This window comes from Triturus cristatus, chromosome 9 (assembly GCF_964204655.1).
Source record: "Triturus cristatus chromosome 9, aTriCri1.1, whole genome shotgun sequence".
NCBI classification, from domain to species: Eukaryota; Metazoa; Chordata; class Amphibia; order Caudata; family Salamandridae; genus Triturus; species Triturus cristatus.
This window is the reverse complement of record NC_140592.1, coordinates 1,153,012,107-1,153,028,865: the sequence shown is the minus strand read 5'-3', so window position 1 is coordinate 1,153,028,865 and position 16,759 is coordinate 1,153,012,107. Positions and strand designations below refer to the sequence as shown.

General features: G+C 48.2%; 1 long non-coding RNA gene across 1 annotated transcript in view; it reads left to right on the top strand.

The window, feature by feature from the left end:
- Nucleotides 1-16,759, top strand: part of LOC146799537 (uncharacterized) — a 136,839-nt gene that overhangs the window by 81,098 nt on the left and 38,982 nt on the right. The window lies entirely within an intron of this gene.

Genomic DNA, 16,759 nt, shown 5'->3' with positions numbered 1-16,759 from the left:
TCGTTTATTTTCTCCTTTGTGAAATGGATCCAAAAAAGAAAAACACTTGCTGGAAACGTAGTCTTTTGCTGACATTTTTCAATTTCTAAGTGCATCCTCAGGGTAGAGAGAAATAAAACATTAAAAATATGAAAACTAACTAACTGAAGCAAGGTAGCCATATTGATTTATTCACACCTAAACACATTAGCGCCACATTACAGTGTTCGCCAGTGAAGCCCTACTTTTGTTGCCTCCTCGCTCTTTGAACAACCATGTTTTCCCTGGGTGGGAAAGCACACTATTCCTGGAGGTACTGAAATAACTGCTTGTTGGGTGCGTGCATTGGAAAACAAAATGCATACTGCGGCTCTGTATTCACAAACGTAGCCTTTTTAAACCATTCTGCTTTCGTTTTGTAATGATATAAGCAATGGGCATTAGGTCAGCTCCGTTGCTCTCACACGTTCCTTTCTGCACCCTCTTTCCCTTGTGTCACTGTTTCCATCTCTTTCTATTCCCTGGTTAACTGACTTTTCTCTCTTGCTCTGGGGGTGAAGGCCGATGATGAGAAATACGCCCCGGACCGGACGCCGGACCTTAAAAGAGTGGCAGCGCTAAGCACCCACCACCTGAATCACCGGTACATATTAGGCGCTAAAGTAGAGTCTAGAGATAGTTCATCCGATTCTTGTGTGAGATGTGCTCTGTCGTAACTACTTGTCATTTGCTATGACGGGGGAATGGAGGTGCGGAGACAGAGAAAGAGACGAGGGAGGAAGGGATACTGAGATGTAGGGAGGGATAGCAAGCAAGATGGATGTGACAGCAAGAAGATAGGAAGAGATAGCAAGATAGAAAGAGGAAGCAGGATAGGAAGAGAGGAGAGCATGGGGGGTTGCGAGACAATGGAAGGGGCAGCAAGAGACAGACACCGGGCAGTGTCAGCAGCACCCAGCCAGTGACAGAGGAGGGGAAAGGCTGAGATAGCGAAAGAGATAAGGTAGGAAGGGATACTTAGATGATGGGAAAGTGAGAGTGTCCCTGGAAGAGAGTGACGCCGATAGAGCAGCTCGCAGCCACTTGGGAGAGAGATAGGTAAAGAGAAAAGTGACAGTTCGCAGAGGCACTTTCACAATTGCTTAATTAACCTTCCTGCTTTCTCAAATTTGCTTGAAAATGCATAATTTTTCTTCTCTTTTTTCAAAATTTTCACGGGAAGAGAATTGCAACGAACCCCCCTTATGGGGGTTCGGGCTCGCTCGCTACTCTCATTCGTAACGGTACAGTATGCCAATTATTTTACGCCCCCACCACTTTCAAATGTCACCAGTCGCTCCTGGATGTATGAGGCCTCAGACAGGGACGGTGCATCCATTAGGGTGTATGGGTGTTGCCCCACTCATATTTTGCACCCTGGCCCCCCAGTTACATCCAAGTATTATTTGTATTTCACAAAAGGTGAAAAACCAGCCGCGGCACTGGCAGTATGTTGAAGAGGCCTGACGGGGTGGGGCTTATATTGACAGACAGACTCTGGGAGTGATATTAGCGAGCGTCCATCTGTGCCCAAGTGTGCATGCCGGGTTGGACGGCTGCCTTTCTCTGGTCAGCCCGACATCCGCATTAGAGGTGCCTCTAAATACCCGTGAGTAAGTCCGGGGGTGACTCAAAGCTGCATCCCCCCGTCTCAGAAATGAGCGGTGAGGTCCCCTACCCCAGCCAATCCCGGCTCTGCTGTAACAGCACGAGCAGCGCTAGGATTGGCTAAGCTTAGAGAGTGAGACGATGGGGGTTGCAGAAGGCTGTCTGTCCCTCATTTTTAGGTCTCGCCTGACCCAGCGCATGCGCTGGTCTGGCGAGACTTATTGAGAGGGCTCCAAAAAGTGCTACCAGGCCAGCCTAGAGCTACAGAGCATGTGCGCGGGCGCGCGCGCCGCGATTACTTTCACTTTCGCGGCCACACGGCCGCTTTGATGTTTGATCACGATAGCGATCACTTTCGCGGTTCCACGCCCGCTTGGCATAGCCAATAGGTCTCGCTTTTGGGACCTTATAAGTATTTAGTTATGCAATTGTTGCATGGCTAAACACTTATAAGGTCCCAAAGGCGAGACCTATTGGCTATGCCAATGCTTGTTGTGCGATTGGAGACGGAGACAGTCGTTGGTGGTTGCAACCGACTCCCGCCTTCCCAGGACGACCTGAGAGGTCTGCACAGGAAGAGATGCTGCTGTCAAAGAACTTCAGCAATACTATTGGACAGACATTTGTTTTTGGTGGATAAACAACTTGCACAAGTTGTACCTGCTTTTCAGCGGGTAAGCACTGGCAGAAATCCATGTTTTCTATATTCTTGTGCTTTTAATGGAAGACTCCGTTAAGTATTTAAAACCCCCATAGGCTATTGCATTTATAATACACAAATGATTGATTCATTGCATCTTTTGCAATGTTTAATCTATATAGTGCTTCGTATTCCTGACGAGGCTGCGAAGCACTCCGATTTGGCTTTGGTTCCCAGTGGCGATTTCACAGCACATGGTTGATGGAGGGGTCTGGGAGGATTGTAGATTTGTCTATGTGGGAGGTGTTCTGTGCGGTACATGAGGATCTGAGATGCACTCCAGTCATGGTGCTGTGAACTGGGAGTTGTGGCTGGGATGCACAGGAGACACAGAAAATTGTGAGAATTGAATTAATGCGATTGTGTTAGTGGTCTAGCACAGCTGCTAGCAGGCTACTTGTTCTAAGGAATAATTTTCTCAATGCTGAACAACATTTTTTGATTTTTGATATTAAACTGTGCTGCCTGTTGTTTTGATTGGTTACAATTTTATATGAGCCGGACCCAGTCTAGTCTATGCCGGCAGATTTCACTGCCGAGATTTACCATGGTTTTCCAGTCTGGTGAAATAAAATGTTACAAGCAATGTAAATAATGGTTTTGTCTTGCATGTGTAATTTGAATACATGATTTTACAAAAAATTCTCATTTGGACAGGTCTCCCTACACTGGTCTTCCTTACCAGTTCGTTTTTGAAAATTATTTGAATTGTCTATTCCTAAATCTGTGCTTTTTACTATCACTTGCCCTACACGAGCACGCCTATATTCCTCCTCCTTTTCCCCTTTTTTGCAACCTATTATCAAATGTATAGTATTTTGATTTGAGTATAAAATGTAAATTAAATGCATTTCAGATGAAATTTGTGTCTTTTTCGCTTTCTTGTTTTTGCTATCCCATTGATTGTATGCATTTATGAAATATTTGTTGATTACATATAAACCTAGTGGCATCCACAAGGGATTAAATGCCAGTGTTGATATGTATATACAGCACAGATTATACAGTTTAGATTAGAATAAAGTTCTCCAAGAATGCGTCGCTGACCATTCTTTTGTATTCCCGTATTGTACCCAGGTCTGGTGACGACTCTTACACTGCATCATTTTCCTTTTCTTGTTGTACAATTTAGTTAAACCTGCAGCATAATTTGATCCTCCTCAGATGCAATGGCCCAGTCAATAATGAGCAGTAAAGTAGTTTGATGCCCTTGTCTCCACTACCTCAATTACAAGTTAAACTTCAGTGGAATATGTTCGTAGATGTCTACAAGATTGACAGGTAATGTTCTAGGGTATGTTTCAATTATAGATAACAAAAGAACTGGAACCCATGTGGTTGAAATTCTTTTGTTAACTCAGTATATGTTTTCATGTGATCCTGTGACCATACGTTCTTTACAGTGGATAGGCCTGTCAAATCTCATGAGCGAAACCCAGTGAGTCATGCCACATGGGCCAACCATGTGCCCTTCCAAAGTGGAGTTGACCCTGTTAAGATACCATGACATTTAATAATAATAATAATAATAATAATTTAACATATTACAATGCCTCATTCAAGCAAATGATCATGATCCCAGTGACAGAAGGCAGGGCATGAGGCCCTCCTGTTACAAAGTAGAGTCATTGCATCGTACTGTACCAGTGTATCTATTTCCAGTCTAAATGCTGAGTCATGTCTACCCTCATGCAACCAGTCACTTATCGAGATAGATAAGGTTGGAGACCCCAAATCACAATTCAACATTTGCCAATACCTGACCAGCATTCTACATGTCCTGTCTACACATTAGCAAAAGAGACCAGAGGGGTATTCCCCACAGAAACAACAATGACCAAGATTGAAGGCTCCCAATATATAGTTTAGTTAATTAGTTGATCGCAGCAAGACCAGAATGCTGAGAGACCGGGATGCTGTCCGAGAGATGAACGAATGCTGAAGAAGAATCGATTTGCAGACTTAAAATTTAAGCCAATTAATTAGAAGAAGATCGCGGAAGAATCGAGGAGGGAAATAAGGCAAATAATTAGAAGATCGCGGAAGAATCGAGGAGGAAGATAGTGTCAGAGAGGGGTGCGACGCAGGCGCCAGATCTAGAAGAGGTAATCTATCCTGTCCTGAATCCTGTCCTAAAGCCATGGTCACCAGTTTTTTCCCAGGGTACCCTTCCAGCTCCTTGGCCAAGGGGTTAGTTTCCACACCATTCTAGATAAATATACATCTGTGTAGTATGTCATTGTACTGCTCTCTCTATCCTCTCCTTTCTGAGTACTGTCATTGTGAAACTTCGCTTTAATGTAGATGACTGATTATTGAATGAATTGACTTTTTCCTTCCTTGGAGAAACGGAGTTCGTACTGTATTTTTGATTTTGGCTCACATGAATTTAGCTAGATAAAACATTTAAACTTTTCCCGATTCTGTGGTTATTTCAAAATAGTAAGAAATATAATTCTATGTCATTTCACCATCAACTAGTTCCAACTAATAGGTCCATTCACCAGAGGAAAGAACTTTTTGATCAGTGAAAGATTAGTTAAAATTTGACAGGTAACTAATCTCATAAAAAGTATTTACACAAAATTGATCCCCAGCGGTATTTACTAGCCTATGTGATTGTGTGTTTATGGGCCCAGGTGAGTATATGGTGTTTGAGTACCTGAGGCTGGTAACCTGCTGGATCAGTAGTACTCAGAAAATAAAGGATCAGTGCACTGTGTCAAAAGTCTTCTCTATATCCAACAGTATGAGGCTACAGCTTCTCTAAATTCTCTGTGAGAGCAAGTATAGCATTAAGGTGCCTCAAAGAGGCCCTGATGCTCCTGTAGTGCATAGAGCTGCTTTAATCATCTCGCACCAGTGTACGGATCACTCCAGATAACCTGGTTGTAAGGGTTATGGCCAAAATGTTGGTTTCTATACTTAAGAGGAATATGGAGCGATAAGCTCCACATTCTTCTGGTGGTCTATTTGGTTTCAATATACCTGAAATAGTGGCTATTTAGACTCCATGCAGTAGCAGGGCATCCCCATGAGCCTTTTCAAATAAATCCTTCAGTTAGTTGATCAAAAGCGATGAGTATTGTTTACAAAATTCTAGGGGGATGCCGTGGGGCAATCTGTTTGACTGGGCCCTTTATGCAGGGTCACCCTCAAACCTTTGGCCTTCCTCCTTCTATTTGTTGCTGAATTTGCTTTTGTTGGCCTTAGGACTCTGTGCACCTCACCGCTGCTAACTAGTGCAATAGTGCTTGTGCTGTCTCCACAAAACATTGTTATATTGTCTTCTACCCAATTGGCATATTTAATTTACTTATAAGTTCCTGGTAAAATGGTACTATATTTACCCAGGACCTGTAAATTAAATGCTACTGATGGGACTGCAGCACCTATTGTGCCACCCACTTAAGTAGCACAATAAAACATGACCCAGGCCTGCCATTACAGCCTTAATGCAATTGTAAACTTCCATGTTGACCCCCCCTTGTCAAGCCTAAACCCACCCTTTTATTACATATGCGTCACCCCTAAAGTAGGCCCTGGGTAGCCCAGAGGACAGGGTGCTGTGAAATCTAAAGGTTGGACATGTACTTTTGAGTTTTACATATCATGGAAGTGAAAAACACCTAAAGTTCATTTTCATTACTAAATTTAAATTTCTAATTGGGAGCTAGTGGCTATTTCTTGTTTGGTGTCTATGAAATTATAATGATAAACCTTCTTTAATGGTAAAGTCAACTTTTTCATTTAAGTTTTGAAAATTGCACTTTTAGAAATTTTGTATTTTTTCCTGCCCTTAGCCCTTTTGTGTGTGTAGTCTTTCTTGGTCACATTTTGGCATGTTCACAAGTTGGTATTTTCCTGCCCTTTTGTATCTGTAGCCTTTCTTGGGTCACATGACTGGGTGTAACTGACAGTTAGACTTTGTGAATTCCTGTCAGACAGTTACACAATAGAGGGATTACGTGTGCCTTAATGTGCATCAAGTGACAGGATGGAGCAAGAGAGCTCAGCACAGCCCCACTTACCCTTTAATAGGATGTGTCCTGTCTCCATACAAAGGGCTTAACAAACCTGTATTGGCACTGCAGCCAGCCTTGAGCCAGGGCAGAGGAGTCCAGAAATTCCATGCACTTCAGAGAACCTTTCCAGCAACCTCTCCCACCTTCCAGAAGAAGGGCACCCGGGTATAGAAATAGGACCTACATATCCACTCGTCAGTACACACTTCTAGACCTGTGGATACTCTGCCAGGAAGAAGTACTTTTGTGCTTCTACAAGGCCTGCCATTCCACTGGACTGCTGCTCTGGAAGAACTGCTGCCCTACTCTGGTGACCTAGAGCCTGCTGACCTCTTGCCTGGGTGAGAAGGACTGGACCTGCAACTCCTGAAGCCAGAACCCAGAGTGACTCCAAGAGCTAGTTGTCTGGCCTCCTGATCTGAAGCCTCAGGGACATAACAGGCTTCCAACCACCTTGCATCTGCACCTGGATTCTGCCATCTGTGAGTCTAACTGCCAACTGGTGCCAACCCAGGCCTGGACCCTTGAAAGTAGGTGAAAGGTGCTATTCCAGACTCTCTGGATCCAGTGGAACTGATGCATCTCCTCTACTGCACGGTGCAACCCTGAACAAAACTGACACATCTCAGCCGCTGCATTGATTGGACTCGTTGCAAAGACTTGCATCACCACCACAGCCCGCATCATTTTCAGAACCGACACTGCACGATTCATCCTTGCATCTCTCAGCGACGGCAGCTTAGATGATGATGCTGCACTCCGCATCGCTGCCTTGCAGCTCTTCCCAATTAATGCATTGATCAGGCTGTGCGTTGCATCCTCAAAGTGGGACTTCACATCGCAAGTCCCGCTGATGGGATTTTCAATGTCGATGCAACAGGACCTTGCTTTCCTACCTCGCCGCATATCAGAACAAGTGCATCGCTGCAGCTGTGCAACACATCTTCAATGTAAATCCACGCAATGATTCGCAAACCAGGATTTAAGGTATTCTATTCAGCTGGACCTACTTGGTTCTTGTAGCCGACCCATGCTCTATCGCCAGTAAAGCCCTTTTATACTTTGATTTTTGCCACGCATTCTAAAAAACAATGGAATGAAAAACGCACATCCATCTTACGTGGACTCCAAGCAGACCTCTTGGAGATCAAATATTTGCAGACTAGTGATCACAAGACTAACCTAGTTATTAGAATTGTTCCTTGAACTTCAGGTGACACTTATATAGTCTACAATGAGGGGCAGACTGTTCCTATTGCTTACAAATCACATTTGTACTCCACAGGTGAGGCACAGTTCGCTCCCATAGAGAAAAATGATTGCTTAAGTGCAGACTTTCATTTTAAAACAGTGTTCTTTGCCACTGGATAAATGTATAAATATAGTTTCTCTTATTCTTTAATTAGAACCAGTGACAACAGCAAGGTTTATTAACACTTGTGGTCTATATCTGCTTTGGATACAATGGGCCGCATCTTTAAGGACAGTTAATGTAAATTTGAATATGGCCTTACTCTCTGCGTGCAAGAATTCCTCCAATATACAGAAAACACACCACCGACTCCTCATGGCTTACCTATTGAGAACTATCAAAGCATATTTTGCACAGATGGCCCTGCACAGCCTATGGTTTGTACTAAACAGAAATGATCTGCAGCTTAAACTACAGTCCAAAGAATTGTTAATGATGGTGAATTCAAGTCGCTTTACACACACACACATACTCAAATTTTTGTTGATTGGCCTGCACAACAAACAGAAATCTGTGCCCTGTTTTTTGCCCCACAGAAGGCAGATCCAGCAGTTCCCACACTTATAGGTTCTGATTCATCCTTAGGTGTGCAAGGTTGCAAAGTTGATTTAGCATAATGGTGCCTGAACAGATTCAAAAGGAAAACTAATGAAAAATAGACAGCTCTGAGGAAAGGAGGCTGTCTTTCAAGACCAGCTTCCAGCGATCCATGTTCAACATACCATAGCCCACTAAGACCAGCATTTGCAATGCAAATTGGCCTTGCATTTGTGAGAGTTGGAGGTATTGGCGCTGGAAAGGAGAATGTGTTTTACTATTGTGTTTTGGATTGGAGTGTGTATGTATGTGTTGTGGAGTGGAATTATTTAGTTTGAAATTGTTAGTTGTGGAATTATGTGTGGTGCATCTGTGTAGTTGAATTATATGGCATGGTGCATTATGGAAATATGTGGATAGTATTTAAGTGGCATTGAGTGTATTGGAATTATGTGGAGTGGGATTCTGTGTCACAGTGTAATTATGCGGAATGGCATTTTATGTGGTGGAGTGGTATCTTGTTGCTTTTAAGTATGTTGTATGATGTTGAATTGTGCGGCATGATGTGGTATTCAGTGGTTTGAATTGGATGCATGTAGCGTTTTGTGTAACTGTGTAAAGAAAGCAGAGGCTGATTATTTCTTCACTGAGTCCTGCAGTAAACAAAACCGTTTTTTGTACGCATAATACCTTTCCAAAATTTACTCACTGACTTGGAGCTAATAAGGGTATTAGGCGTACACAAAACAGTTTCGTTTAGTGCAGGACTCAGTGACAAAATATTCAGCCTCTGCTGTCTTTACTAGAAAATCATTTGTAGTTTTTACTATAAAAAAGCACAGGTAGCCACAAATGGTTGGCTGTTAAACTTGGTCATGCGCACATATGCCTTTTAAACATATCTCTAGGGCAATAAACATGAACGAAAGTGTATTCAAAGTGCAACATGTTGCCCTGGTTTTCTAATTTCTCAGGAAAAGTATTATAACAATGTCTTATTGTTATAAGAATTTCAATAAAATATTTTCTAAGTTAACGAGTGCGAAATGGCAGTCAAAAAGGCACGATGTATTGCATTAGGAAATAATTTTCGATGTTAAAACTCCAGACAGTATAGTTGTATTAAAATTGACAATTTTGTTTAATTTTAATATCCAAAGTGTTTTATTAAAGCCATACTATAATTTGTTGGTATATAAAGCGGTTAAGGTGTTATTACCTATTCATACAAAACACATGATAAAACATACAAAAATAATTATTCCTTGGTCCTGGGGTGTTTTATTTCAATGTACGAAGCATTTCTTGAAATCATAGCACGCTGTTGTGCCAGGACGAGCATATATTGGAGTTGGCGGAAGTGGTTATTTGCACTGCCACATATTGCATACTCACACCTCAGGGTATCTTTGTGTTTCCTGCCAGTGATGGAGAAAGGTTTCGTATTAAAGAAACTTGCTTGTATGCAATCCTCTCAAATAACATGTAACCACATAACCAATATGTTTTGTAAATACTAATATTGCATTATACACGACATACTGTATCTAGGGGAAGCTTTCCTATGTGTATTACTAACAAGTAACCCGAGTGTCTTAAAATAGCCGCCAAAAATGCGGGAACTTCCTTGCGCATGCGTCTACTACATCTACGTAGTATGACTCCTTCTATGCTTGGGGGTAAACTTTGCAGCTGCGCAGTAGCTTCAATATGGCCGCTTGAAACTCACGTGATAATGCACATGCTATTGCTTAAACTAAACCTTATAAGTTCTACTAAAAACAAATGGGAAAGATTAAAATAAGTAAATGGGGATAGAGTAGAGATAAGTGGTATACAGTGAAATCATTTATTTTTGCATTCTAACGTGTCTTTTTCTGACTTTATTATTAGTTCATATTTGGGCCTCGGAGGGTGACTGAAATCCCTACCCACCTGTCCAGCGCGCAGGCGCACAGAAACTTGCCGGAAACTATGATGGCATAACTTGGAACACAGCCAAGGCCACACTGGACAGAGACGCCTGAGAACTCAACCTATTGACCTGGACAAAAGAAGAAAATTCGAAAAATGTTTCAAGATGTATTGATTATAACGTGAAATGCAGGTGGGAATAAAGCTTTGGGAAAGTAAATTAAGGGGCGCAAACATAGAACAATGGTCAAAAGAGAAACTATTACTTTTAGTATGGTGTGATGAACTCACCTCCTTGCCCATTCCAATCAGAATAGGGGAAAACACGAATATTGAAACTTTTGGGGGTGGTACACGAACACAGAATAGTATAATTGAGGTAAAGTTAGTTAGTTAGCGGGCTCGCTCTCTCTTTTGAGTCAGACCTGTCATTCCGACTCGTCACCGTCCCGACACGCATGCTGCCACAGACTCTGTCCGAGACGCTATCTCAGACCCTGCAGATGCCAGAGACCCTGCTCGAGAGACCAAGATACTGATCGATAATCCAATCATCTAGAAGGGGAATTTCGGGAGAGAAGATCGAGGCGGGTGGTGCCAGAGAGGGGTGTGCCGCTAGCGTTGCACTTAGAAGAGGTCACCTTCCCAGATCTGAACCTGTCCTGAACCTCAGTCTGCCACCTGTCACGGTGGACTCCATTCTGGCCCATCTTCAAGGAGTTGGGTTCATCTATCACCCAAGGTAAATATAATTCTGTGAAACCTTTCTTTATACTGCTCTCTTTTCCTTCCTTTTACAGGTACTGACATCATTGATCTTTTATTGTGACTAGTTTTTATTGAATTTAATTTTTTCTTGAAGGAAGAAGGTGTTGACTGTAATTGATTATGACTCACACAATTATTGATTAGATAAAGATTTTAAAACTTTTTGAGCTTGTGGTCATTTCGAAGGAAGGTAAATATAATTTCTACCTTAAACTAACTCAGCAACCTGATGCATTGAGTAAAGGAAATTTGTTGACAGGAAAATCGAGTTGGTAAGACTTGGTAAAAGTGGATATCAAATTACAGGTAAAATCTCAAAATTGATGACAGTGGGGTTTTACTATCTTATCTGTTTGAATGTTATGGACCCAGGTGAGTATTTGGTATGTGTGTGTAACTCGAGCTGGTAACCCGCTCCATCACCAGTACACACGTACGATTGTTTGGGCATCATTGCATTTAAGCCACTTGCAGACATCGCCTATCTTTGCATGAGACAGCAGAGCACCTCGCTAAGTGCACAGCTTCACCAATATCAGTCATCGCGTGGCAGGGGACAGGGATGCCGTCTTACTACACGTTTCTCAGGCTCGCGAGTTCAGAGCTGGCCTTCGGCTGCACACATGATGACACACTATAGACATTCTCTCTGGGAGGCTTTATAGGTGAGACTCAGTACCTGAGCATCGACCGCGGAGCACAGGTTAGGCTAATGCTAGGGGTGCTACAGTTGCGTTGTCTTTGACAGCAGAAGCCAACGTTGCGTAAACAAAATTTGACAATTTAGGTGCCAATTCCGATCCGGTAAAAACCGGGTACGAACCGTCGGACGGAGCCTTTTCTCCGTCCGACTCGTACCCGGTGCGAAATCCATCCGAAAATGCAAGTACGATTCATACGGAAACACCATTTCCGTACGATTCGAACAAAACACCGACCGAACAGAAACTAAACACAATTCCGATCCTGAAAGGAGCCGACGTGACGTCGGTACGCATCCAGCCTACGTTTCACGAACCAGGAAGTACGAATCGAACCGACGTCATCCCGCACGGAAAATATTTACCGGCTGCCAAAAACTGCCGGGAAATCAGGACGACACACGCAAGGAGCAGCTGGACGCGACGAACAGACATGGACCCGAACCTACGTGCCATCCCTGCCCTCCTAGCAGTCCACCTGGCGTACAGGAACCGACGCAGACGCCGCAGAAGGTCAGCACAACAACCAGGGGCAAAGGGGGGGGCAGGGGCAGGACACACAACACCAACACATGGTACCAAATCACACATGGCCTGGACATACCTGACCATCAGGGCCTGGTCACTTCCAGGGGGTGGGGGCAAGGCCAGCAACGCAAGCGTCCGCCACAACGGAAGTGGATGGTCACGCGAACCGGTACGTACCCTACCCAGGCCGCAAGAGCGTGGGTACGGAACGTACCACGCGTCCCCCTACGTCACTCCAACAATAGCGGTACGGCCCGTACCCACGTCAGAAAGGCCTTGGTACAGCTCGTACCAGCATTGCTGGGGTCATGTAGGGGTACGCGTGGTACGACCCGTAGCCACGCCCCCAAGGCCTGTGTACGGTGCGGACCCCACGGCCCGCAACAATGGTGGGACGCACCGTACCCACACACCAAAGGCATGGGTACGGCCCGTACCCAGGCACGCAGAGCGTGGGCAGGGGTATGTACGGACCGTACCCCCACCCGTGGAAGTACGGCCCGTACCCCCACCCGTGCATGTACGCCCCGAACCCCCACTCGTGTATGTACGCCCCGAACCCCCACCCGTGTATGTACGCCCCGAACCGCCACCCGTGTATGTACGCACCCAAGCGCCACCCGTGTATGTACGCCCCGAACCCCCACCCCACCCTGGTATGTACGCCCCGAACCCCCACCCGTGTATGTACGCACCCAAGCGCCACCCGTGCATGTACGCCCCGAACCCCCACCCCACCCTGGTATGTACGCCCCGAACCCCCAGCCGTGTATGTACGCACCAAACCCCCACCCGTGTATGTACGCACCAAACCACCACACCAGCCGTGTATGTACGCACCAAACCCCCACCCCAGCCGTGTATGTACGCACCGAACCACCACCCGTGTATGTACGCACCGAACCACCACCCGTGTATGTACGCCCCCGAACCCCCACCCCAGCAGAGTATGTACGCCCCGAACCCCCACCCGTGTATGTACGGACCGAACCCCCACCCCAGCCGTGTATGTACGCACCAAACCACCACCCGTGTATGTACGCCCCCTAACCCCCCCCAGCCGTGTATGTACGCACCGAACCACCAGCCGTGTATGTACGCACCAAACCCCCACCCGTGTATGTACGCACCTAACACCCACCCCAGCAGAGTATGTACGCCCCGAACCCCCACCCGTGTATGTACGGACCGAACCCCCACCCCAGCAGAGTATGTACGCCCCGAACCCCCACCCGTGTATGTACGGACCGAACCCCCACCCCAGCCGTGTATGTACGCACCAAACCACCACCCGTGTATGTACGCCCCCGAACCCCCCCCCAGCCGTGTATGTACGCACCGAACCACCAGCCGTGTATGTACGCACCAAACCCCCACCCCAGCCGTGTATGTACGCACCGAACCACCAGCCGTGTATGTACGCACCAAACCCCCACCCCAGCCGTGTATGTACGCACCGAACCACCACCCGTGTATGTACGCACCGAACCACCACCCGTGTATGTACGCCCCCGAACCCCCCCCAGCCGTGTATGTACGCACCAAACCCCCACCCGTGTATGTACGCACCTAACACCCACCCCAGCCGTGTATGTACGCACCGAACCACCACCCGTGTATGTACGGACCGAACCCCCACCCCAGCAGAGTATGTACGCCCCGAACCCCCACCCGTGTATGTACGGACCGAACCCCCACCCCAGCCGTGTATGTACGCACCAAACCACCACCCGTGTATGTACGCACCAAACCACCACCCCAGCCGTGTATGTACGCACCAAACCACCACCCGTGTATGTACGCACCAAACGCCCACCCGTGTATGTACGCACCAAACCACCACACCAGCCGTGTATGTACGCACCAAACCCCCACCCCAGCCGTGTATGTACGCACCGAACCACCACCCGTGTATGTACGCACCGAACCCCCCCCCAGCCGTGTATGTACGCACCGAACCACCAGCCGTGTATGTACGCACCAAACCCCCACCCGTGTATGTACGCACCTAACACCCACCCCAGCCGTGTATGTACGCACCGAACCACCACCCGTGTATGTACGCACCGAACCACCACCCGTGTATGTACGCCCCCGAACCCCCACCCCAGCAGAGTATGTACGCCCCGAACCCCCACCCGTGTATGTACGGACCGAACCCCCACCCCAGCCGTGTATGTACGCACCAAACCACCACCCGTGTATGTACGCCCCCTAACCCCCCCCAGCCGTGTATGTACGCACCGAACCACCAGCCGTGTATGTACGCACCAAACCCCCACCCGTGTATGTACGCACCTAACACCCACCCCAGCAGAGTATGTACGCCCCGAACCCCCACCCGTGTATGTACGGACCGAACCCCCACCCCAGCAGAGTATGTACGCCCCGAACCCCCACCCGTGTATGTACGGACCGAACCCCCACCCCAGCCGTGTATGTACGCACCAAACCACCACCCGTGTATGTACGCCCCCGAACCCCCCCCCAGCCGTGTATGTACGCACCGAACCACCAGCCGTGTATGTACGCACCAAACCCCCACCCGTGTATGTACGCACCAAACCACCACCCCAGCCGTGTATGTACGCACCAAACCACCACCCGTGTATGTACGCACCAAACGCCCACCCGTGTATGTACGCACCAAACCACCACACCAGCCGTGTATGTACGCACCAAACCCCCACCCCAGCCGTGTATGTACGCACCGAACCACCACCCGTGTATGTACGCACCGAACCCCCACCCCAGCAGAGTATGTACGCCCCGAACCCCCACCCGTGTATGTACGGACCGAACCCCCACCCGTGTATGTACGCACCAAACCACCACACCAGCCGTGTATGTACGCACCAAACCCCCACCCCAGCCGTGTATGTACGCACCGAACCACCACCCGTGTATGTACGCACCGAACCCCCACCCCAGCAGAGTATGTACGCCCCGAACCCCCACCCGTGTATGTACGGACCGAACCCCCACCCGTGTATGTACGCACCAAACCCCCACCCGTGCATGTACGCACCGAACCTGCTATAAGAATGGGGTGTGCAAAACACCCCCAGCAGTGCCCAGACACAGGAGGGGTGGGTGCAGGGTCCTCCCAGCAGTGCCCAGACACAGGAGGGGTGTGTGCCTATCACTCCCAGCAGTGCCCAGACACAGGAGGGGTGTGTACCTATCACTCCCAGCAGTGCCCAGACATCGGACAATATACCCCATCAACAAGTTCAGTGACCTACAAGGGTGATACCCCAGATGCAGGCGGAGCCATCGCTGAGCCAGCATGGCTATATTGAAAGGCAACCCTCACACATCCAGGAAATGTAGACACAGCACAGCACAGCATTTGGGAGACACCCTGCAGGAAAAATGGCCTGGGCCACAGAGGACGGAACACACCTTGGGACAATGTCACCATACAGTGAGAGCAAACATGACCAAATACCATTTGCAGAGACCTTTGTGATGGCACGCAGATGGCAGGGTACACCCCATGAGCAGCACACTCCAACATTTCACAGACCCCTAACACATTATCACCACCCCAACGCAGGGAGCACCAGCACCAACAGCAAGTCCAGGAAAGCATCAGTGTGCAAAACAAAAAGAAAAGGCTTTATTCAGCAGGAAAATATATCAGAGAAAATGTCCACTATGTACAAGGGCCATGGGCCAGCCCAGCAGCAATGTCCGGGGGGGGGGTACACATCGGGACGTGTGTCCCCTAGCTTGCCTGCACAGTTCACAAGTCCATTTCATCCACAGAAGAGGGGGCATCAGGGGGGAGGGTGGAAACAGGCACCGCAGGGACAGGAGGGGAAAGGGTAGGTGTTGTGGGTGCAGGGAGGGATGAATCTGCCACAGGGGGGGTGCCAGCGCCAAAGGTGGAGGACAGAATGGCGCTGCACACGTCGGCAAGTTCCCCCAGCGACTCCCCCGTACCCAATCCAACCACAGGCCCCAAGGAGGGGGGGGGGGCAAAGGGATGGGTCGCAGCGCCACTGGGGGAGGGTGTGGACAGGGTGGGGGACTCAACTCCCCTGGCCGGGTCCCGCCTCCACCGCTTGCGGGGTGGTGTCATCCTGGGGCTGGGGGGCACACTCGCAGTGGATGATGCTGTCACTGACTGTTGGCCAGGAGAGCTAAGGGGAGTGGATTTGGAGGGAGTGGGTTGTGTGGAATGCGGACTCCCACTGTGGCTGCGTGTTCTACGTTTCCCCCCCGACCCAGTGGGTGTGCCTTCCTCACCCTGTGTGTGCGTGACAGGAGGTGTGCGCTTCGACTTCCCTGGTGGTGTGGTGCCTGTGTCTGTTGGGGTGCGTGCACGCTGACGTCTGGATGTGCGTGGGACAGGCACGGGAGTGGGAATTGTGGATGGGGCAGGGGTAGGGGGTGTTACGCAGCGCTGCAGGAGATCCAGTGCTGCAGTCAGTGTGGAGTCTATGGACCTCAGCAACTGCCGTTGGTCAGACTGCGCAGCCGACATGCCCTCCATGTATGCCTCCATCTGGGTCAGCACCTGGGTGTGGGCATGGAGGACATTTAGCATCGCAGTCTGACCAACCTGCAACTGCCTCAGGATGTCCACAGACTCCGCACTCACCGCAGCAGTGGTGACAGGGGCAGGGGGTGCGGTGCCTGGCAGGAAGGAGACATGTGGGGACCGAGCACGGAGGGAAGGGCCACGAGCATGTGGGAGGCC